We start from the raw sequence: 22,358 nt of genomic DNA on the forward strand, positions 1-22,358 counted from the left end.
CAGTTTATCAAGACACCACATATTTTCAAAAGCGCTCCGACGTTTTCGGAGACGTCTGTTACCCACTAGCTCGATAGCTAGCCGGGGGCTAGGCTAACTAGAGCCGTGAGAACACCGGACTCCCGCAAATCGTTTTCAAACCCACCGCCGTCTTTCACTACTCAGGTTAAACATGATATATAAGTCACTTAGATAACTTCAAAATGTTATTGTTTGGCTTTTTTTAGTATTTTATTTGTTCCTGAGTAAATCGGTTTGGCTGAGATTAAAGTTATAGTTTTTACACAGCTGAATAAACGTCAAGCAGACAGCTGATTATCAGAAGTGTGAGATGCTCGAGAATTTACTCCGGTGTCCTGTTATATTTTAGATAGCAAGGAGTTTATTAAACTTCACCGAAACAATCTGCAAATTTCATTAAAATTTAATAAACTATCATCTTGTCTTTATTTTTAGTTAGCACATACCTTAAACACTTAAAGCTGTAAGCTAATGATAGTTACATAAGAGCAGATGCTGCTGGTGCAATAAGCTGTACTGATTGGTCGACTATCAAAATAATCGTTTGTGGCAGCCCTAGTTTGCAGTCATCCACAGCCAACCTGTTAGCGACAGCGACGATCATGGTGCAACCTCCAGCAACCGGTCCAGTAATGCACATTTTTACCTAGCAACCAGAGGTTACCAGGGGCGTGCCATGTGACTCAGGCGTAATTATATTAATTTGTTGTACAAAAATAATCTTGATTTTAGGCCATAATGATCAGAACTAATAAATAGTGTTTTTTGGACACTTGGCAGGGCGCTGATGTTGCCTGTGAAGCTGAAATAAAAGGACTGTGTGTGCAAACACCAGAGATTATGTGAAAGGCTGGAGCTTTTCCACGCCATCGGCCCTTCTCTGAAGTGGCTGCAGACCATTTCTCCCTCCGTTTTGTTTTAAAGCTGTCAGGATTTCACAAGCAGGTGAGTCAGAGCAGAATGCAGCGTCCATATGATGCACGTGCGCCGCTGTTCGCTGCATTCAGACCACGTCACACAGACACAGTGAGAACAGGGTGTACCCTTTGAAAAAGGCTGTGTTTTATTGAAATACAGCAGACATCAACAGGTTGTTTTGCTGGCCTGGGCGACAGAAACAGAGCTCGAATGCTTTTCAAACAACGCAAAAACAAATATTCATGGCTCTTATTTTCTTTTAACCCGACGGACCCCAGAGACGCCGCCAGCCCGCGAACCCAGCTGAGTCAGGACGAGTTCGCTTTTGGGCCGGGAAGGGAAGCGTCTTTGTGGCGTCGAGGACGAAACAAAAACAAGCTGGTGCTCCAAATCAGTTTGGGTTCAAAGATGCTGGTATGTGAAGTTAAAAATCGAGTGCTGGAGGATTTGAAAGTGTTCAGGCCTGTTTTTGTGCCCAGGGTTGTTGTTAGATAGTAGCAGTAGTAGAAGAAGCAGAACCTCAGTTATGAAGCAGGGCTGGCCTCAACTCCCCTTAAAACACAATCAGAGCACCTGGTTTTCCCCAAAGTGACGCTTGGCTTTGTAAAGTCTTTTTTTCTCGGTTGATTAAATTTTTTTGTGCATTTTTCTGCAGGAGCGTTTGAGCACTTATCCCTTCATTTGACTTCTTTTCACACGTGAACCAAGATTTAAAAACACAGCTTGAAAGAATGCAGTGAGTTTGATGATTTGCATACGCAAAACTTCCAGAAACTGGATCTGATTCAACTCGTCGAACAGCGGAAGGTTTCTCTAAAGCTAAAATACTTTTGCAGAAGTCACGTCTTGATTGTCTCACGTCTTAAAATTCCTTCGCTGAGCTTCTGAAGTGAGCTAAAAAAGCAGTCAAATGAAGAAGATATCAGCTTTCTACAGCCTATTTTCTACTTTTTCATTCTTGGTTCACATGTGACAGCGACTTGAATTTCAAAACTGAGGACAGCTGGAGACTGAGGACGGATAAACACCCTTGAAGTTTGCTCGACAACGGAGTCTGGATCAGAGCGCAGATTTGCTCTGATAGCAGGAATGACGTGCTCAAAGTCCAGAGTCTAGTTCTGAAACTCTGATGCAATAGCAATATTTCAGAGATGGAAAAATATCAAAGAAAACCAGAAGACTGCATTGCTCTTTAACTTTTGTGCTTGAAACCGGTAAACAGAAAACAACAGAGCCGTCATCAGAGCGAACTTCAGGGACGGTAAAGAAGTTCAGCCTCGACGTCGTCCCCCCCACCCCGCAAACGTCTGAACCTCGCTGCTCTTCAAAACTTGACTGTCGCTGCATAAAAAGCGTTTTTGAGGAAACCAGGCGCTCGCCACGATACAACGGAGCAAGTTTAAACGAAGGAAGGACGGAGCACATCGGTCGCACTGCACGCCGCTTTGTTCGTCCCCTCGTCGTGACCGGGGCAGTTTCCCCAAGTTTACAGGAAACGACGATTGCAACATTTAATCGCGATTGTCGATTACGTACATTTACAAGCCACCGGGGTGCTGCACACCTCCACTCGTCAGCGTGCGCTAAAAATAAACAAGCATAAATTTGAGACAAACCTCTTTAAGACTGCGAACCTACAAGCCGTCAGTTAGCTTCAAAGGCTTTTTAAGGCTTATTTTAGAGGTGCTTTAATTTTTTTATCGGGATTTTTTATGAATCAAACTGCAAAAGTGAACCATGACTGTTGTGCTAGCTGCAGCAAACTTAAAGTCGCTGCTATTAGCAAGCCAGAATGACATCACCAGTATCGCTGATGTAGCCTTCTCTTATTGGCTAAAAATCAACTGGTGGTCCTGATTTCCATTACAAGCGACTCCATCCTGGTACTTTGGTACTCGTAGTGAACTACATTTAGATTTTTAAATTAACAATTGTAATTAGCACAAGTTCGTGATTTAGCTAACGGCTATTTTGATCCTTGGTTTTAGCATCTCACACATTCACATAAAAACGGGAAAAGAAAAAGTGCAAATTTATGTGGAAAAGTTGGCCAAAAATATTTTAATCAACAAAATAAAATAAAAATAGAGTTGAAAGTAGACTACAGTAGAATTTGTGGCGTGTCAAACGTCACTGAGGTTTGCTCGAGGCACCGGTCTGGGCTAGCGGAAGCGTTCGAGCGAATTTAGTTCCCACACGATCGTGTTTAACTTCTGCAGGACCGCCTTCGCTTTGGTGCCAGTGTGCTCGGTTCCCTCCTCTTTCAACATTCAGACAGTAAACCTTTCCTCCCCAAAGCAATTACATTCAATCATTCATCAGAAAAATATTCAATTAAAACTATACACTTGCAAAAATAAAACTCTCTTGGAAGCGTGCTAAGGCTGAGCGTCCACCAGGAGGCGCTCTCCGCCGCGCTGCCAGCACTCCTGTTACGCCCTGCAGCTGTGCGGCGAGAGCTTCAGTGCTGCTGAACGCTACAAGTTTAAAGAACTGCGAAGACTTCGAGCAAACAAAGAAGCATTTTAACCACCTCGGACGAGCGGTCGGAGCTACGCGGCACAGCTCGACCGGCCGCCCCGCGGACGGAGTTGGAAACCTCCCCCTGCCGTCGTGTCGTTGAGACCAGCCCTGGTATGCATTTGTAAATACAGTATTTCAGATATATGTAGTCTTATCATCTTTAAATCTGACCAGGACACTACAGCGGCAGAAGCAATACATAAAGAAGCTCATATTTTGTTTTTTACTATTATTCTTTTTTTGTAGGAATGGAACTAGTTTCAACTAATCCTACCAAGCCAACATGTAGTAATGTATCGAATAAAAGGCTATTTATCTTTTTTTTTGTCTGTTTTTGTTTATTACAGGTGTGTATGATGGTGTGCAGGACGACAAAGAGAGAGAGAGGGAGAGAAAAACGAAGGAAAACGGTGAAAAATGAAAGAAAGCGAGGAGAGACGAGAGACACGAAGAAAAGGAGGAGGGATAGAAACAGATCAAAGTATGATTCAGGCAGCGTGAGTCTTGATTGCAGGTTTTTACTGTCGAGTTTGTAAGTTGCGTGATCGTTACCGTTGAATCCTTCAAGTCTCTCGACTGTTTTTTTGTTTTTATACTCAGTTTGTTCCTTATCGGGTTTGAAACAAAGATCCACGACAGTCACTTGGTCGTACAAGCATGTTCGTCGGAACGAGAAGTGCAGATTGGCTTAAGTTTCTTTTTGTTTTTTTCCTTTGCTTTTCTTCAAAAAAGGGTTCCAGACAGTGGCTACAATAATAATAATAATAATAATAATAATAATATAATAATAATATTATAATAATAGCACTTGACTTCACTTCAGCACAGTAAAAAAAAGGAAAAAGGTCCAAAGGTGCTTTTTTTTCTCCGTTTTGTTTTTTAAATCTGATTTGATGTGAAGCGAAGTCCCCCCTCTTCCTCCCTCCTCTCCCTCCCACCTCTCCTCTCAGCGGGGAAGTGGCGGGCGGAAGTCCAGTGCCGGTGAGATGAACAAGTGACTGAAGTATTGCCAACTGGTCCGTCTTTTTTTTCTCTTCTTTTCCTTGTTTTTCCTTTTTTTGTAGTGGCTCCACTCTGGTTCAGTACAAAAAGAGGAGAGAGATGGGAAAGAGCAAAAAACCACCAAGAACAAAAAAAGGAAAACTGTTCACGCGCACACGCTGGCACTAGATTTTTTTTTTTTTAAAGTCCAACAAAAATAAACAAACAAAGAAAAGCCGAGAGTTTTTTTTTTAAGGAAAAAGAAAACCAGGAGGATTTTGGGGGGACGAGTTGCTCCCATTTTACAAAATGTAACAAAATTTTCCGCAAAATTTTACAAATCTGTAGCAATACAGGAAAAACAAACAAACAAACAAACATATATATCCTATTTACAACGACACGGAGAAGAACCCTTATGTTTTGAAAGTGTAGTGAGAATGCAGCAGATCCCAGCTTTGGCACTCGGCGTGTTTGTTCGTTTTTTTTCTTGTTTGTTTGTTTGTTTTAAATCCACCCTGTCGGTCTGTACTGCTGCTGCAGGCACACATTCAGTGCTCCGGTTCGTCTCCACGGCAACACGGGTCACACACAACACCGCCTCGGCCACGTCCGTAAGTCCCGCCTTTAACTCCGTAAAATACGGCGCTTGTGACGCTACAGATGGCCCCGCCCCTCCCTGAGCCTGGTTCTGCTGGAGGTTTCTTCCTGTTAAAAGGGAGTTTTTCCTTCCCGCTGTCGCCAGAGTGCTGCTCACAGGGGGTCGTCTGATTGTTGGGGAGTCTCTGTAGTATTGTAGGTCTTTACTTTGCAAGGGGACGGTTGGTGCTATATGAATAACACTGAACAGCTTTTTCTACCCTTGGGTCTGTGTGATGTCATAGAAAGGAGACAATCCTGCCCACCTTACTAATTTCCCACTATAAGGAGCAGCCAATCAGGAGAACTTTCCCTTAAAGGGGAGGAGCTAAAACGAAATACTATAGTCTATAGTTTGTAACAGAGGTGATTCACCTAAAGCCGTGAGGAAGTGAAGTAACAGGCCATGTGACTGGACATAAAAGTTCGGTTAAACTCACGAACATATTTCTGAGGTGTTGAAAACGTGAAATGAGGATCCACTGAAGTCTAACAGCTATAAGTTTAACATGTATGTTGGAGCTCGATTAACAGAGAAATGTTTTCTTTTAATTTCTAACATCGGATAAAAACACTTCCTCGGCACTCAGACTGAATCGCGCGGCGTTCCTTTAGCCGGCGAATCGTTTCTCAAGCACCAACCAATCTGAGGAAACATGAATAAACTCGTCCACTTGCGCGTGAACAAAGCCTCGTGCGCCGTCACGCCGACCAAAGCAGCTTTTAATACGGTGCTGCTGACAACTCCACACTCCAGTGGAAAAACAACAAAAGGAAGTAAATATAGAAAGTTTCTGTGGCGCTGAAGGACTCGCTCGTCTCACGATGCAGCGCCGAGCCGATGTAAAGGCTGAAACTGGCAGTTAAAGGCTCCAGTTGCAGCTCGGCAGTTCAATAAATACGTTTAACAATCATTTAAAAAACAAGACTCTGAATAAAACATCCTGGTGACTTCCTCCGACTCAGGTGGAGAAATAAAGAGTTGCATAATGATGCAGACGGACGGCCGTGACAAGGACGAAGAACGACTGGAATAAATCCTGATGTTGCACGAGTGAAATACTAATTGTTCGTTTAATTCACCCAAAGCGTGCGCTGAGGAATTAATAAAGGTTTGGTTTAAAGGGACACGAGTTGTTTTCATGTTTGTTGTTGCGGTTCACCTAAACTTGCTTTGTTTCCCGGCTCGTTTGTGGATTTATTCTCGGGGGGAGTGGAAGTGATCCACTTCACTTCTTTGAGGGAATGTTTGACTTTTGTCCCCCTGAAGACAAAACACATTTAAAGGGTCCGACTCTGTTTACGGCGCTCTGCAGGACGCCTGTGCGACGGAGTTGTGTTATAATACTATTGTAAAACTGAAAGCAGCAGTTTGAAATCCACTGTAAAGGTGGGGGTGGGGGGGTGGGGGGGGTTTCAATTATCTTCACAGATCGTGACCCTGAATTTCTCCTCGCGCTCTTCAGATTTCAATTTGGGCGCAGCCCACAGTAAAGCGCCGCAGCGGCTCTATCGTGTTCAAACTCGTGCTTTTGTGCGCGAGCGTCACATCTACACCGCGGCGGCTCCAGGTCGCTGACGGCGTGACGGAGGAGGATGTTGTGCGTGAGCCGGGATGCGACAATCAAGAGATTAAAAACAAAAACCCAAAAAATCTGAAAACACAAGAACAGGGGAAAAAAAATTAGATAATTGAGAAACTCTTCTTTTGTTGCTCCATTCTTCATGTTTTCTCCTCTTCTATGTTTCCAGCAGCAGCGGCGGTGGCGGAGGCGATGGAGGCGAATCTTATTCACACCTGAAATGGACAGAGGGGGGGAGGAGGGGGGAGGAGGGTAAAAAAACACATTAAAACCTGTCAAATGTTCGGCGGCACAAATGTCACGAGAACAAAACATGAAAACAAAGCCAAACAAAAAGAGGCAGAGAGCAGCGAGCGAGCGCGGGGGGATTAAAAAGCAATCGTTGATCCCGAGTCGGCGTTCCAGGCCGCCCGGTGCCGCCGGGAACTGGGACACGCTGTGAGAGAACAGCGGCAGACCCGAGCGGCCGCGGCGCGCTCGCTTAATCTGTGTAAGAGCAAAACTGCGCCGAAGATTAAACGAGGCCGCTGTGATTACAAACACAGTTTTATATGGCGGGACAGCGAGCGGCTCGTAAACAGCAGGTGACCTGTGGGTAAACTCCAGCCAGCTGCTGCTCGTCAAACAGCATCGAGTAACTGATCATCAGCAGGTCTGAGCTGCTCTGTGGAAACTGTTCCAGTCTGCAGGTCTGAGACGTTCAGGTGTCGCAGTCTTCACCTGGGTGGACGTCCCAGCAAACTCACCCTGCGGTCGCTCTGCAGGCCGCGGTTAGCAGCTTAACCCTTTAAGACCTACCATAGAACCAAGTCCGCCAGAGCTTATATTATATGTTTACATGCTGTGGAGCCATTTTTGGGAGCATTTCAAGTTGCTATACATCAATACAACCATTACAGCCCAGATTTTAATAATATGTCTGCATTAAGTGCATAGTAATTACATAAATTGCAAAAAAGTGCAATAAACTACAAAAAAATTTAAAATCGTTTTTGTTTTTTAACATATATTTCTAGTTAGAGAAATTTAAGAGGCTTATCCCTCAAAACTGTAAATACAAAACAGTTGCACAAAATAGTTTCCCACCACAGGAAATTTATTTTGAGTGTCTTCATAGTTTTATTTTTGAAATACACCAATTTTTATATACTGCAGGAAAAATGAAAATAAATATTATAATGCAAATTTGCAAAAAAGCAGCATATGCATCAAAATAAACTATTTCCAGCAGTGCAATATGAGTCCTAAGCATCCCAGAAACCACACAGAAAGTCATAAAGTCAAACATAACTTTTAAAAACACCAGTATAGGCTCATGAGGCCCTGATGGTAAAAAACTACATTTCTGCGAAAATGACGTCACTTCCGGTTTCGGGCAGGTCATGGCGGACATGTGATAGTTCGTGCTGATGTCTAATCCAATGTAGGAAGTGTTACAAACAGCTGATCGGATCGGCAAAGCGTGTTTCTGGAATATTATGTTTTTGTTGCTGCAAGTGCTTTTTATGCAGTTTTTGCAAAGCTACATGTGGAAGGAAACTGTGACCGAGGACAAGCTGATGACATAAGATGTAAGTACAACTCCTCCAGTTTCATATGCAAAAACAATTATTGCGCTAGCTCACGTGGTTGCAGAGCTACCGGGATTTAAAAATAGTTACAAAACAGAGCGTGCTGCTCCAACCGGCTTTAAAGGGTTAAAGGTTAAAGTTCATGACCTTACAGATATGAAAGGACTGAGTAGCTATGGCTCGTTGCCAGGAGAAAGCCTCTTCACCAGCTGTCAGCACGGCGGTGGGCGGCTGTTGATTTGAGCACCTCACAGTCACCGAGTGGGCCGTGTGACCACAGATGAAGCCTGACCGAGAGGCTGGACCTTCACAGAGCTGTGCATACATGAAACCTCAATAAACTGAAGCAACGCTGTGAAGAAGAGTCCTCGCCGTGCTGCGAGAGACTGAGCCACCGCTTCAGGTCGAGCTACGAGCTGCTGCATCACAGGACCGTACGCAGTTCCCACAGTGTGTCTGATCAGTGCGCTCGCTTTAAATAAAAACTGAAACAACGCCGAACATCCCTGCGGCTTCTGTTTAAGCTCCTCTGAGCTCGACACAGATTAATCCATCAGGTCTCGAGTCAAAGAGGAAAAACTGCTCAATGTCTTCTTCAGCTGCGAACAGCTGCTCAATCAGCTGTTTAATCACAAACACCAGCTGACAAGCCACAACAAAACTTTATTACCCTCACATACGTAAACAGCGTGTTACTGAGTCAGGCCCAGAGTCAGGGCCCTCTGAGCTTCACCTAAAACGTTACTTAAAAAGACACAAACTGACTACAAGAAGATGAAAAACACAGAACACAGGTTAGAGCAGGCTCACAGATGCAGCGACAAAGAGAAAACAAACAACTGCAAAGACACAAACAAAGAGTCAGGCGCTAAGACGAGTACTGCACAGCTGCTACAGAGACACAAGAAACAGCTACAAAGACACAAACGAGACACAAACATACAGACGGACACATGTTCTCCACAGAGAACGTAACTGAGAGCAGCTTGAACTGTGACTAACTCGTCTCGAGCTTTTTTGAGTCCAGATACAGAAGACTACGGTGAATTTTACAGCCATGACTGTTGAATAAAGACGCGTCTCTGTTTTAATAACTAACTTGGGAAATAATTGGTGAGTGTCAGTGGTTTAGCTGTAGGAAGCTGCGTCTTTCAAAGACTTCAGCAGGAAAACGACAGCCTGATGTTCCTCTGAGCGCTCACAGACCCCCAACTTTCAGTGAAACTGGGGAAACTTATCCGAGTGTTCACGTGTTGCTGCCAGTCCAGAAAAACTGCTTTTCAGCGCGTCGCTGCAAACGCCGCAGCTCAGACCGTCTCTAGCGAGCGTCTTCTCTCAGGTGTTTGAGGCTCAATGGTGGCCAGAAATCACAGCTCCTGGTCTCCTCACCTGACGCTCTGCCTTCAGGCTGACAAACCGCGGACGCGTTAACCAAGAACTGGACACTAAACCTCATCGATCCCGCCCACCACCCGTTTGACCTGCTGCCCTCTGGACTCGCCTCAGGTCAATCAGGTCTCACTCCCACAGACTCACAAACAGCTTCTTCCCCTCAGACTGGAAGCTAGCACAGACCCCACCCACACTCACTCTTAGCCACGGTCCTGAGTTAGCCTCACCCTTCAGGCCAATCACAGCCTGCAAACATGCAAACGCCACGTCTGACTTGAGGAGCGACCTGAGCTCCCGTCAGCCTTGCAGCAGACACACCTTTAACACCCTGCGTCGCCTCGCTCTCAAACCTAGGCTTCGACGCCGCCCGGCGGGGTGACGACAGAGCCCCATCAGCCCGTTACAGGCGACGGGTAAAACTGACTATCCTGCTCAAATGGACCAATCAGATGAGACCACAATAACACAGATGCAGCATCAGGAGCGCTGGGAGCTCTGAGTAATTAGGCAACTTCAAATCAAAAAAAACCTTTTTTATTAAAAATGACAAAATGGAAATAAACGAATGTTCTTTAAGATTAAGGTGACGCGGGAGTGACTGTGATCGCCTCGCCGCTCGGTGTTTCGCATCATGATGATGACAGCGAGGGAGCAGCTCTGCAGCATGTCAGCAATTAAGGCTTCATCTATAAGGTACGACTGTTGATAAGTTATTACAGGACGCCGCGCTCCACTGATTAAATGAAGCCCGGAGCTGCTGTGATTAGTGAGACAGGACAATGGATGGTGGGCGCACACACACACACACACACAGACACACACTCAGATGAGCCGGGGACATCAATTAGCGCTGCTGCAGAAATTTGTTTTGCTCCGTCGGTCGTTACGACTCCCTAATATAATCTGGTTGATGCCATCACTCTTTAGCGCTCTTTATTAGTATCATCCTGCTGATGTGACCTTTGACCCCTAACCTCATGTGTAAAATGGAAAAGGAGGGAGCGCGAGAGCGAAAGCCGATGTTCGGAGCCCTCGCTCCTCTCCATGTTCGAGACCTGAACGCGTCTCGCCTCGTTTCCTCCTCCCGTTCTTCATTTCCTCAGCAGGTTTTAGTCCCTTCCACCCCCCGTTTACCTCGGCCTCCTCTCCAACAGACCGGCCTTACGCTTACAGCAGAATAAGAACGGGAACGTATGTTTAATTTCTAGTATGTTTTGCTTAACGCCTGAATGGCTTTTTTATTCTGACGAGCGGCGGCTTTGATTAAGCCGAGCGATCGCTCTCAGACCAGCACCGGGGGAAAACAGTCGAGTTTATTTCTGCTGCAGTTTCTCCTCTCAAGGTCTCAAATTTGGATTTTATTGACTGGTGTGTGTTAAATTGTGCTTTTCTGTCTGTATTTCTGCTTTTAGATTAATTACAGAATGCAATTTTTTGTCTTGTTGCTGTGATATCGACCGTTTTTCACTGGCTGTGATTTGTGGTCTGTTGTCAGAGTATAAACATGCTTCTAATAGTTTATTCAGAGCAGCACCAAATCAATATTTTCATCTGAACAAAGGATTAAATGACTGTGTTTAATCCGAAAGCTGTCATTCGGAGTGGTTTAGCAGCCCACTCGTGTTTTCTATTAACTCTGGAGAGCAGTTTAGTGTCTTTCAGCCTGAAGTTTTGGTTTTCCGTCCACACGTTGAGCTGTTTTTATGTTACTCACGTTACGGCCTGCTCGGCATCAAAGAGGTAAAATACAAGCTGGTGGAGAAAAACCAACCAGCAGTGAAAAGGTGGAGAAATTCCCTCCAGGATTTTGTGGAGTCCCGAGTGTCTGACTATAGAGCGTCCACATATGAACAGATGACGTCAGCGTTTGTCGTTGTTTAGGTTTGGCCCACGCTCTCTGATGGGAAAGGGTGGAGTGCCCACTCTGGGCGGAGGGGAGCGGCAGACTGATGGAGGCTGTGGTGAAGGTGAAGCTGTCTTTACTGGTTGAGCTGCCCTCGCATATGGCCACGAGCTCTGCGTCCTGACCACAGGAGTGAGACCGAGGAGGGAAAAACGAGCTTCACCTGAAGGGAGGCTGGGCTCAGAGCGGAGCCGCCACTCCTCCACGTGGAGGCGAGCCAGTGGAGGCGAGGATGCCTCATGGATGTCTCCCAGGGGGGGAGGTTCAAGCGTGTCCAACCTGGAGGAGATGATGTCTCGCGGCTGGCTTTGAAGAGGGAGGTGTGTCTGTGCTTAGACACCAGCGGGTACGAAAACAGATGGATGTGATGGAGGCGGGGTGGGGGTGAGGGGAGGAGTGTTATGGTTAGCTACGGCCCTTGAACGGGGGAGGGGGGGTGTTCTCCTGAACGTGGCCTCGGCGATGAAGCTGCTAGTCGGTGCACGCCGATCGACTCCTGTTGGAGGTTTAATGAGAAAATTCAGCTTCCTGTTGCCATGTTTTAGTCGGCGCCGCATATTTCCCCGAGTTCGAGTGTGACTTCTATCTGGAGCAGGTTTTCCATCAGCTGCGTTTGGTGGATTCCAGCGTTCACCTGCCACGCTCGCTCGTCGGAGCGCCAAACTGATTTGGAGAGCAGAACTCGGCCTCCAGCGATAACCGGCGCCAGAGCCGAGCGTCTGGCAGAGCGGGCGAGTCTGCGGCCGCCGCCACAAAGTGCCAGGGTTTAGATAGCTGCTCGTGTTAATTTATCATCCCGCGCATGGTCCAAATCACCAACCCCCCCACCCCCCAGCGCCGCTGATGAAGCCACACTCTTCCTGTTTCGCTGCTCTGCAGCAGCTACTGGTGCATGAACTGAGGAAAAAGGACTGTTTGATTTGGGTTTTATCATGTTGGACATCTCATTTCTGTAAACGGCGGCCTCTTCTGAGGTGAGGGTTGGAGCAGAGGGGTGGAGAGAGCAGCTGCAGCACACTGATGGAGCAAACATCTCCAGCAAACACATGCGAGCAGAATCTGTGTCCAGTTTTCAGGTAACCAATCAGAGTGCACCTCGACTCCGGACGAGACAAAGACGAAACTGTGTGGATGTCACAGCGAAGTCTGAACCCTGATGTCAACGTCATGTCTGTGCAGAAGACCCGCTGTAACCGTGTGATGTTGGTGGAAAGATGAGAATATTACTTCTTCTTTGACTGCTTTAGTCTCTTCATCTTTTGCTCTTCTTCTTCTTTGCTTCTTCATTACATCCAGACTTTGAGTAACATGAATTTTATGAAGTGTGTGAGACTTCCAGTTTCTGCAAAGCCTTGTAACTTCTTCCATCTGAATTTTGGTCATTGGGTCTGAATCATGAAGCCATGAGGCTTTGAACCTGTTTTACTTGGATAGCACGACTTAACCGGCTCAGATCTGTGACCTCAGCAAACACTTTCCGATGAGTTTGCAGTCTCAGTTTCTAGTTTCAAGTGTGTTTGCAGTCAGACTAAAGAGAGGTCGGTGTTAGTGTGTGATTGATAAGTCTGTAGTCTTGATGCATCTCAATCATCCAGGAAAATAAATCTCCAAAAGTTGATTCTGTTCATCTGGACGTAGCATTTTCTGGGAGAACGTTTTCGTCATCATCAGGTGACTTCTTCAGTCTCTGACTGCAGGTTTCAATCTTATAACCAGTACATTTGCATAATGACTGAAACCAGCCCACTGAAGGAACAATGGGCTGTGAGGTCAGTTCCTTAATCATAATTATGCAAATAAGTCCGTAGGTTGTCATTTGTCGTGTTGGATTCCAGAACATCGAGATGGTAAGACCCAAAGCACTCCACGCTCTGCTGCAGGGTTTTGTGCTAATTAGCTAAACCCATGCATTTTAACCTCTGAGCATGTTAGCATGCCGTTAGCCTGCAAACTCTGTAGTAACAGTGCAGAGAAACTGACGCAGAAGATTGAAGGTAGCAGTATAACTTCAACTGTGACTGTTTCCAAGCCAAACACCAGTAATGGTGCGTGATGCATCATCTTCTTTAGAAATGTTTAATAATTAATAAGCGAACACGGCGCCTCATCGTGCCCGACGATGTGTGCCTCAGCGCCACATCGTCGGGCACCGACCACAAAGTCGAGCAGGAAGCGTGACGTTTAAGCGTTTGTCAGAACTTCCTGTCTGACGCAGTAGAGGTCAGCATCGAGGTTTTCCTCTGTCACGGTTTATTTCATTGTGTTTTCACCGGAAACCGTCTTTATTAGTGCCGAGCAGAGCGCTGCGTTTCTTATTCATCTGAGATCAGAGTTTCAGTTTCTGGGCGTCTGATTCAAACGCAGCATAAAGCAGAGAGTACGCTGCGTTTTCTGAAAGGAAAAATAACTTTTTACGCTGCTCTGGATCTTTGTGGCTTCTGTAGCGCAGTTGGTCTTCAAAGCGGTGGTGTAATTTATCTCCGGCGCCTTCGTGAACAGTGTTCCTCTGTTATTTTTATGTGGGAAGGAACTACTTTTTCAGATGTTGTATTATTATGTGCACGAGTCACTTTGCCTCAGCTTTTTTCCCCTGTGGGATAAATAAAGCCTTTTTTTGGACTGAAGCGAGGCAGGTAAAAGGAGCAGAAACCTTTTTCAAATATCACTGACAGGAAGCGTTTTACTTCCCACTCCCACACTTGCTGTTGGTTTTTTAAAATGCTGCATATTGATTATTGATTCCAGCTGTCAGGAGCTGATTTTGAAGGCACCCGAAAGTGGCGACAGTCTTTCAAAAGTGACACCGTAAGAAGTGGAGTGTCTGCCTCGTTTACAGCCGTTTGTCTTGAGGAAATCATTTGAACCGATTCTATTTTGATAAGCAGAAAGCCGTGTAGAAACATTAAGACTTTCAATCTTCTGTCAGAACAGACAGAGGAGGGAACAACCGGCTCACTCTGTCATCACACTTTGCCCCAGGCGGAGCCTTTTATCTATCAAACTTTACCGCACCGGGGGGTCTGTTGCTATTTTTGGGCCTCCAATAATGTTTTTTTCCCTAAATTTTCCTGAAGTTGGTGTTTGTTGCTGAGCGGTTGTAGCCAAAACTCACACAGCTACACACACAGACGGTGATTGGCTCGAGTGGGTTTGTTGTTGCCTGGGATCGAGGTGTTGGCTTCAACACTGACAGGCTGGGAGAGGAGGGGAGGGGGGACACGGGGGACCAATGAGGGCCTCGCTGAGTTAAATCACTTCAGTCTGTAGGTGGTAAAACCTGCAGCCACACATTCAATTCACTTCAATCCATCCATCCATTTTCCTCGCCGCGCGGCCAGCTCCGGTCACCGCGAGGCTGGAGCCAATCCCAGCAGGACACCGAGAGGCGAGGACAGTTTATTCAAATGTTCATAACAATAACACCTCAAGGGGATTTAAATGGTAAAATAAAGGCGTTATAATCTTTATTTATTTATTTTTCCAATGTGAAAAAAAATGTGATGGTGCCCTTTGAGTAGCATTTGGTGATGGTGGGGAGGAAGAACTCCCCAACAGGAACAAGATGTAAGAGTGAGAGGTGGAACAAATAAGAGTAAGACTCAATGATGTTTCAAAATAAAACAGGAAGTGAGTAGATGCAGGTGAGGGAATAAAGCTCAATGGTGTTTCAAAATAAAACAGGAAGTGAGTAGATGCAGTGAGGGGATAAGACTCAATGATGGTTTTCAAAATAAAACAGGAAGTGAGTAGATGCAGGTGAGGGAATAAAGCTCAATAGTGTTTCAAAATAAAACAGGAAGTGAGTAGATACAGGTGAGGGAATAAGACCAATGGTGTTTCAAAAATAAAACAGGAAGTGAGTAGATACAGGTGAGGGAATAGACTCAATGGTGTTTCAAATAAAACAGGAAGTGAGTAGATGCAGGTGAGGGAATAAAGCTCAACAGTGTTTCAAAATAAAACAGGAACGTGAGTAGATGCAGGTGAGGGGAATATAGCTCAATAGTGTTTCAAATAAACAGGAAGTGACAGAGACCCAGAATGACTGTGCTAAGACTAAAGCAATTGTAAAACTTTGATCCAGATGAATTTAAGTCGAGTTTGATTTCATGTAACGAGGTCGACTCTGTAGATTAGAGTGAAGCAGGCAGACAGCCTCGGCCAAAAAGCTGAACGTGAGACCTGAAGTGTGTTTTAAAAGACAGCCGCAGGAAGGCTTCAGCGAGCACAAACAACAGAACGACACAAAACACAAAAAAAGCACATGTTTTGTAGCTATTTGCGAGGATGTTCGGTGTCCGTGCGGGTTTGTTTGTTATGTGGTGGAGATCCTGCCGCTGGACTGCACTGACCTCGAGGCAGCAGCGACGTACAGGGAAAAACATGAAGAAGAAAACTGCCGGATGAGAGCAAAGATGCAAACAATGCAGAAGTGGAAAAACATTCCACGTTTGTCAACGAAAGTTTGGTTTCTGGAAAAATTCCACCTTTTACACTCACACAGTAGGTAATTTGTGCTTCTCTCGCTACAGAAGAATGGCCAAAATCAGAGATGCACCACGGAAAGATGTGATTCATGCTTCATTTAATTGCTTGAAAGGAGGTCATTTGTCATTTCTGGCATTTTCTAAAATAAGTGATTAATCATTTAACTAAGAAAAAGCACTTTTATTGCCAATGAATGCAATTCAGTTACAGATTTAATTAAAAAACGCTGCCCTTATAACACGCGCTAAATACTTTCTGCCGTGGATGCACCTTCCAGCGGCCATCTGCTCTTGCTGAACTCAAACATTTCAGAAATGACTCGGGAGCCGCCACACGCCGCCACGAAACTCACCGTTTATCCGGTCAGCCTCCCAGACGCGTCCTCCGCCATCTTCTTCTCTCTGTCCACGAGCAGCTCCCGCCCTCGCCTCGAGTCCTCCAGCCAGGTCCCGAACACCTCCCGCACTCCTCCGAGGACGCCCCCGTTCCGTCCCCCGTTCTTCAGCTCCGCCACGCTCTGCTGCCTCAGTCTGTCGGGCCGAGAGCGTCACGTTAGGTGGAGCACATAGCAGGAAATAGATTTTAACATTTGAAACAGCGAGAGTGGCGACTGATGTGGAATCACGGATGCTTTAGGAGTTTAACGAGTGCCCACAGAGCTCTGCTGGGGACGCTTTGGTGCAGCCAGCAGTTAAAACCTGTGTTCAGTGTTACTCTTAGCACCTGTCGCTGTTTTCACCTGTCTCGTTAGAGTCACGTAGTGACGATCAGTCCTATAATGATGCCGTCTGTTCAAGATTGATAAATAAAACAATAAAAAAAGATTAAAAAATAATTAACGGTGAGGTAAAAATGTGAAATTAATGGGAGGGAAAGCACAGATGCCGTCCTGGGCCTAAGACTGTTGAAGGTTTAGATTTTCTCGTCATTAAAAACAGCCTGAAGCTGTTAAAGGAAACGAAGTGTTTTAGTTTCAGTGACGAGCAGCCACACGTGAAGCAAACATGAAAAATAGGTGAAAGTGCGATCAGCCCACACAAAGAAACTGGACTAAAAACCAGTCGTTTGTCCTTCAGCACCAACAAGAGCTGTCAATCAGGTTTTTTGAGATGCCACTGAGGTGATTGCGCACAATCATATTTAACGCGAGTGGGTCATAAGTGGAGCGTTTTTAATTATAACGCAATAATTTAAAACTGAAGGAGGAAATTCTGTGGAAACAGAGCGAACCCACACATGACGAGCCTCTGTCACAGCCACGGGAACACTGAGACGAGCTGCGCGTTCGTGCTTTAAATCAGGCTTTACATCGGCAAATAAAAGGACACGATTAACCCCGAACTCCCATCTGAGCGCCGCTGACAGTTTCCTTTATCGCTCTGCATTGTTGGGCCGTACGTCGCACGTCACGCGGCGTGCTTTGTTGCAGAGTTTATGAAATAAACAGCAGCCAGAAGGATTCGAGTGTGCTGTCAGTGCAGGTTCACGCCGCGGTGTTTTCAAAGGCTGAGCCAGAAACCCGGAGCAGGCTCACGGGAAGAATAAAAGGCTTGCCCAAATTATAGTGGAGATATTGGTTTCCAACGTAATGGCTGTGTTATTTGGCCAAACATGTCCCAAGCTCCTTGAAGGAGAGGCAGACTAAATAGAGTCATGTCGATTTGTAGGTTAATGTCCTGAAAACAATGTTAATGTGGCAACGAGAAAACAGCAGCACAAGCCCGCCGAGGGGAAGCGCAAATTTACTTTGGCTGCTCAGGTCACCACAAAAGGTGCCAGTGGGTAGAAAACGGTGCTGAAAGTACCAGGGGTGCAGTTCGGTAAACACTGACTGCACGAATTATCGAGGAGACGCGAAGGAGCGAGGTGGAATTTGGTGACTGGGATATAGGAATAAGATTGACTCGACTCTTTATGAAAAATTATATTCATTTCTATCATTTCATCTACATAATAAAGGAGGTGGTCACACTGAGAAACGGGGGAATTATAGAGGGCTGTCAGCAGCTGTCAGTGTAGGACTACGTATCCGTGATTTCAGGGCTTAATTTGCTGTTTCTCTGCCAATTGTGGCAAATTATTCAGTCACTTTACATATACTTACGCAGCATTGTAAGAGTCCTTCACTACACTGCTTTTAAAAACATTTCAGTAAAACAGCAAAAAGCAGAAAAACTTCCACATTATATCTTCATCCTGTTCTCGTTCCCAGGACACCGAATCAAAGCGCTTCTCAAATGTAAGACTGAAACCTTAAATCACATCTCTGATCGACACACCGGGCTGAGACTGAGCGTTTCCTTCTTTGTGTTTTCACAGACTCGTATTGATGTCTTGATTAACTTGTTGATCTTGAATCATGATAGCCATCACTCCGCTTTAAAACCTTTAAAATCTGTATGTAGATCAAACGAGGGCAGATAAATGGAGAATGACATGCAGCTTAAATTCTATTAACAGTTTAGTTTTCTTTATTCTGATTGTTTGCTTTATGTAAAAATGTAATCGTAAACATTTCACAGTAATTTTATCTGCCTGCGTGACTGGTTAAACAAAGGGTTTCAACATTCATTACACAGGCCTGCAGGCCGGTGTGTAGGGAAGCCACCAACTGGTAAATGTTTACAGACAAGTCTGTGGCTTCCATGCAAATTACAGACAACTGCAGCAACCTGTTAGAGACCAAAACAATTCTAAGGTGGTTTTCAGTGCAGCACTGTGGACCTCTTTGATGCTAGCATATTCCACCAAACCCTCGCGAATGCTTGCAAAATACACACCTTTCCACTTACGACCAGTGGCTACCAGTGGATTGAAACTTACTATCCAGCAAAACGTGAACCGAAAGTCGTCAAGGGGAAATAAACCATGGACTCTTAGCTGGTAGAGTTTCGACTTTCAAAATTAGCGGTACTTAGAAGATACCTCATAAGGTTGACATCCACAGCAAATGAAAATGCTTTTCATAAAAAAATCCTTCCAAAATTTTTAACTTAGGTTTCTGAAAATTTGCCTATTCAGCATGAGGTTCAAATAAAACCCTACCCTAACCATGGATGGGTCTGTAGTGGTCCATGTCTGGAGAGAGGCTAACCGCTAACAACAGATTGCCTTTCAATTATTTATTTGACCTATTTGGCAAACCCAAATGGAACTCTTACAATTATAATTTAAAAGAGCAAACATCTTCTCATTTCTGAATCTATGATTGTTTAGCATGTGGCTAAAACCTAGTTAACCCTACCCATAAGGCCATCTCTTGGACTGTATGAGGAAAACCCCTTTATATTCTGCTAAACAGTCTGCTAAATAGAAAACATGTCAAAGTAAAGAACTGTGAATTAAGTACCTGCCAGCAAACTGGTCTTGGAGCTCATCGTGCTGTTGATTGTTGAGGCTGGTGCGCTGGTCCATCAGCCAGCCCATCTCAACCTCCAGCACCTTACTGTTGTTGTTTGTTACGGCTCCTTCCTGACAGCGCTGGATGATACTGGGTGGGATGTTTTCAGGGGAACACATAGGCAGCCCCTGTCCTCCATTCACGCCATTGTTGTGAAAAAGTTCTGCCAAGTCCATGCTGCCGCTCTGCAGCCGACTATCGGTGAACCAGCGGGCCAGTTCTCCGCGAGCCAGTCCTGTCCGACCCTCCAGCTGGCTGAACTCCTCAGGGGAAGGCCACCGCGTTTGAGCAAAATCGTCCTTGAGGAGCGCCAGGGATCGGCCGTCTGGAGGCACTGAGCAGGAATTCAGATTGGGGACGGAAGGTGCAATGGTGCCAGGAGCAATCATGGACAGGGGTGTGAAGTTGGTGGAGAGCTTTTAAGGAGGCCTACACCGGTGCTTGGTTTGTGAATCCCATTCAGTTGCAGTGCTTGGTGCTGATGTAGCTGCTTCTCAGTGATGGCACCAATGCCATTGCCGCCCATCCTTTTAGTGCCCATGGAGTTCAGAAGAGCTTGCTCCAGGTTGTCACGAAGCGCGCGGCGCTCTGCAAACCAGCTGTCGATTTCCTGATGAGACAGGCGGGTTATGGTCGACAGATTATCCACGTCGCTGTGTGTAGGAAAGCTGTTCCGCAAGAAGTTCTCCTCCAAGATCTTCAGTTGTTTTGCCGTTTTTCCTTTCATCCTCTCCAGCAAGGGGAACTGGGTCAGCACCGAGGACTTATGTTGAAAATCTGGTTTTGGTACTGCTGGGTTGTCCCCACCGTCCAAATGTAAGATTCCATTATTGTGACCAGGAGAGGTCTGATCAAAGGGCCATTTCCCGTCCATTCGAGACGTTCCATTGGCCTCTGGCAGAGGACTGACTACCTTGTCTCCTCTGGGGTAGCTGGCTTTCAGCTCCACTCCTTGCTGCTCTTTTAATTTCTTGCCATCCAAGGAGAACGCTGAAATCTGGGATGGAGCTTTAGCCGGAGCACGGATGGACTGGATAATTGTCGGCCTCCTTACCTGTGAAGTAATGAGCGGAGGGGAGTTCGGCAAATTTAAATCAGAAGCTGGCAAATTGTGAGAACTGGGGTTTTTTCTTGGAAGGGACGGGCACGGTACGGGGAATAAGTAAACTGTTTCTGAACGGAGAGACAGAGATCGGTGGGGGGGCAATCATTGGCCTTGTTAACGACTCTGGAAAGACTATGGAGGGCAGAGACACCACCGGCTTTGTTTTGGGATTTCCTGACGCCGAGAGAATCTTCCCTTTGGAAGACAAAGATGATGATGACAACGATGGAGGCGGTGGCATTAAAGGCACAGCAGCGGATGACCTCTTCATCTCTGCGGTAACCAGAGGAACTGCTACAGGTCTTTTCATCTCCATGGGAACAAGAGGTGGAGCCATTGGGAGGCGGCCTTTTGGGGGAGGAGGTGGTGGGGGAGGAGCCATTAGGACCTTGTCTTTAGGGTCACCAGAGTGGGGCGCCACTGCCATGATGGGTCGCTTGGACTCAAACACTGTTGACAGCTGTGTCGGCAGGGGTCGCTTAAGGGAGTGGCTAGAGCCTGCCGGGGAGTTTGTGGTGACTACAGTTAGCCCATTGGGCGCAGTCGTCCGGACGTGACCGAGATGCTCGACTGTCGTGTGGACGATGGGCTGCTGTGAGGCTTTGGCAGACGGCTGAGAGATGCGGCTTGTAGGCAAGACGGTGAACGTGTGATGAGCAGGAGGGATGGAGCCATTAAACATTTTCTTCCTGGCTTCCTCCACCTCTTCCGGGGACCAAGTGATACCTTGCTTCAGCCGCTGGGTAGTGAACCAGACTTTGATCTGTTCCTCCGGGTGCTTGGAGGCAGCTGTAAGCCATGACAGCTCAGCATGCGTTGGGTATGGGAATTTATTAAAGGAGGCGATCAGCGTCAGGTTGTTGTCTAAAGAAGGGTTATATTTGGTGGTGTTCAAGGGAACGGCTATTTTTGGTACAGAGTTAAAGTTGGGTGGACGCTGGAGCATTGGGGACATGGGAGAGCCCTTGGACGATGGTGGGTTCAGGGATGATGACTGTTCCGTTGATGTTCACTGCTGTGATTTGGTCCTTCTGGATCAAACCGTCCAGCTGGCTTTTCAGTTCGCTCCCTCCAAAGAGCGTGTGCACACTACCCGGAGACTTCACTGTGGTAGATATGCAAGGTGGAAACACAGAGCTACTGTGGCTTTCACCTTTTTCATTTGTCACGTCGCATTCAACTGAATTGTCCTTGCCTTCGATTGTCTGCTCTAAGATAGTCTGATTGTTCATTTTTATCCTCTTGAACTTGAAGTTCGTCTCACCTGGGTGCCGGCTCTCGTTGTGCTCTGTGAGCGAGTCAAACTTCTTGGTGTTGAAGTTGCAGACAGCACAGAGGTACAGTGGATTTAGAATGACGTTAGGATGGCTCGAGTCCACGTGGTCTTTGAAGTCATTCAGGTTCTGCGTCGAAAACGGGCAGTATTTGCACTCGTAACCTCTTCCCTGCTTCTTCTGGGACACCGGGTCTGATTCTGGCGCTTCTTTGTCCTCCCCCCTCTGGCTTCTACATCTTCGATGACAGGGGGGTGATCTTCACATCCAGACTGCTGCTCTTTGTCTAAGTGTTTTGGAAATGCCTTCCGGTCTGGATTATCTCCATTATCCTTCATGAGGTTTTGACTCTTTTTCGCAGATTCAGGTGGTTCATTTTCTCTCACATCTTTGCTTGCCAATATTTCCATGTCCATCACCTCCTCCGGGTCATCTTGTTCATCAGGCAGGTCGCTGATGACCCGGACCATGCAGGGGGTGGAGGACTTTCTACGACTGGACATGATTGCGGCTGCTGCTGCTGCTGCTGGTGATGATGGTGGTGCTGGTGTTGCTGATTG

At 46.2% G+C, this 22,358-nt stretch overlaps 1 pseudogene across 1 annotated transcript; it reads right to left on the reverse strand.

The window, feature by feature from the left end:
- Positions 1–1,061: 1,061 nt before the first annotated feature.
- LOC146492541 (zinc fingers and homeoboxes protein 2-like) lies at positions 1,062–22,302 on the reverse strand (annotated as a pseudogene). The gene is made up of 3 exons (XR_014872037.1): positions 19,369–22,302; positions 16,372–16,549; positions 1,062–6,880 (listed from the first exon to the last, which is right to left on the reverse strand). The product of XR_014872037.1 is annotated as a zinc fingers and homeoboxes protein 2-like (transcript).
- Between the last annotated feature and the right edge of the window lie 56 nt (positions 22,303–22,358).

The sequence above is a fragment of the Neolamprologus multifasciatus genome, chromosome 22 (assembly GCF_963576455.1).
Source record: "Neolamprologus multifasciatus chromosome 22, fNeoMul1.2, whole genome shotgun sequence".
NCBI lineage: Eukaryota > Metazoa > Chordata > Actinopteri > Cichliformes > Cichlidae > Neolamprologus > Neolamprologus multifasciatus.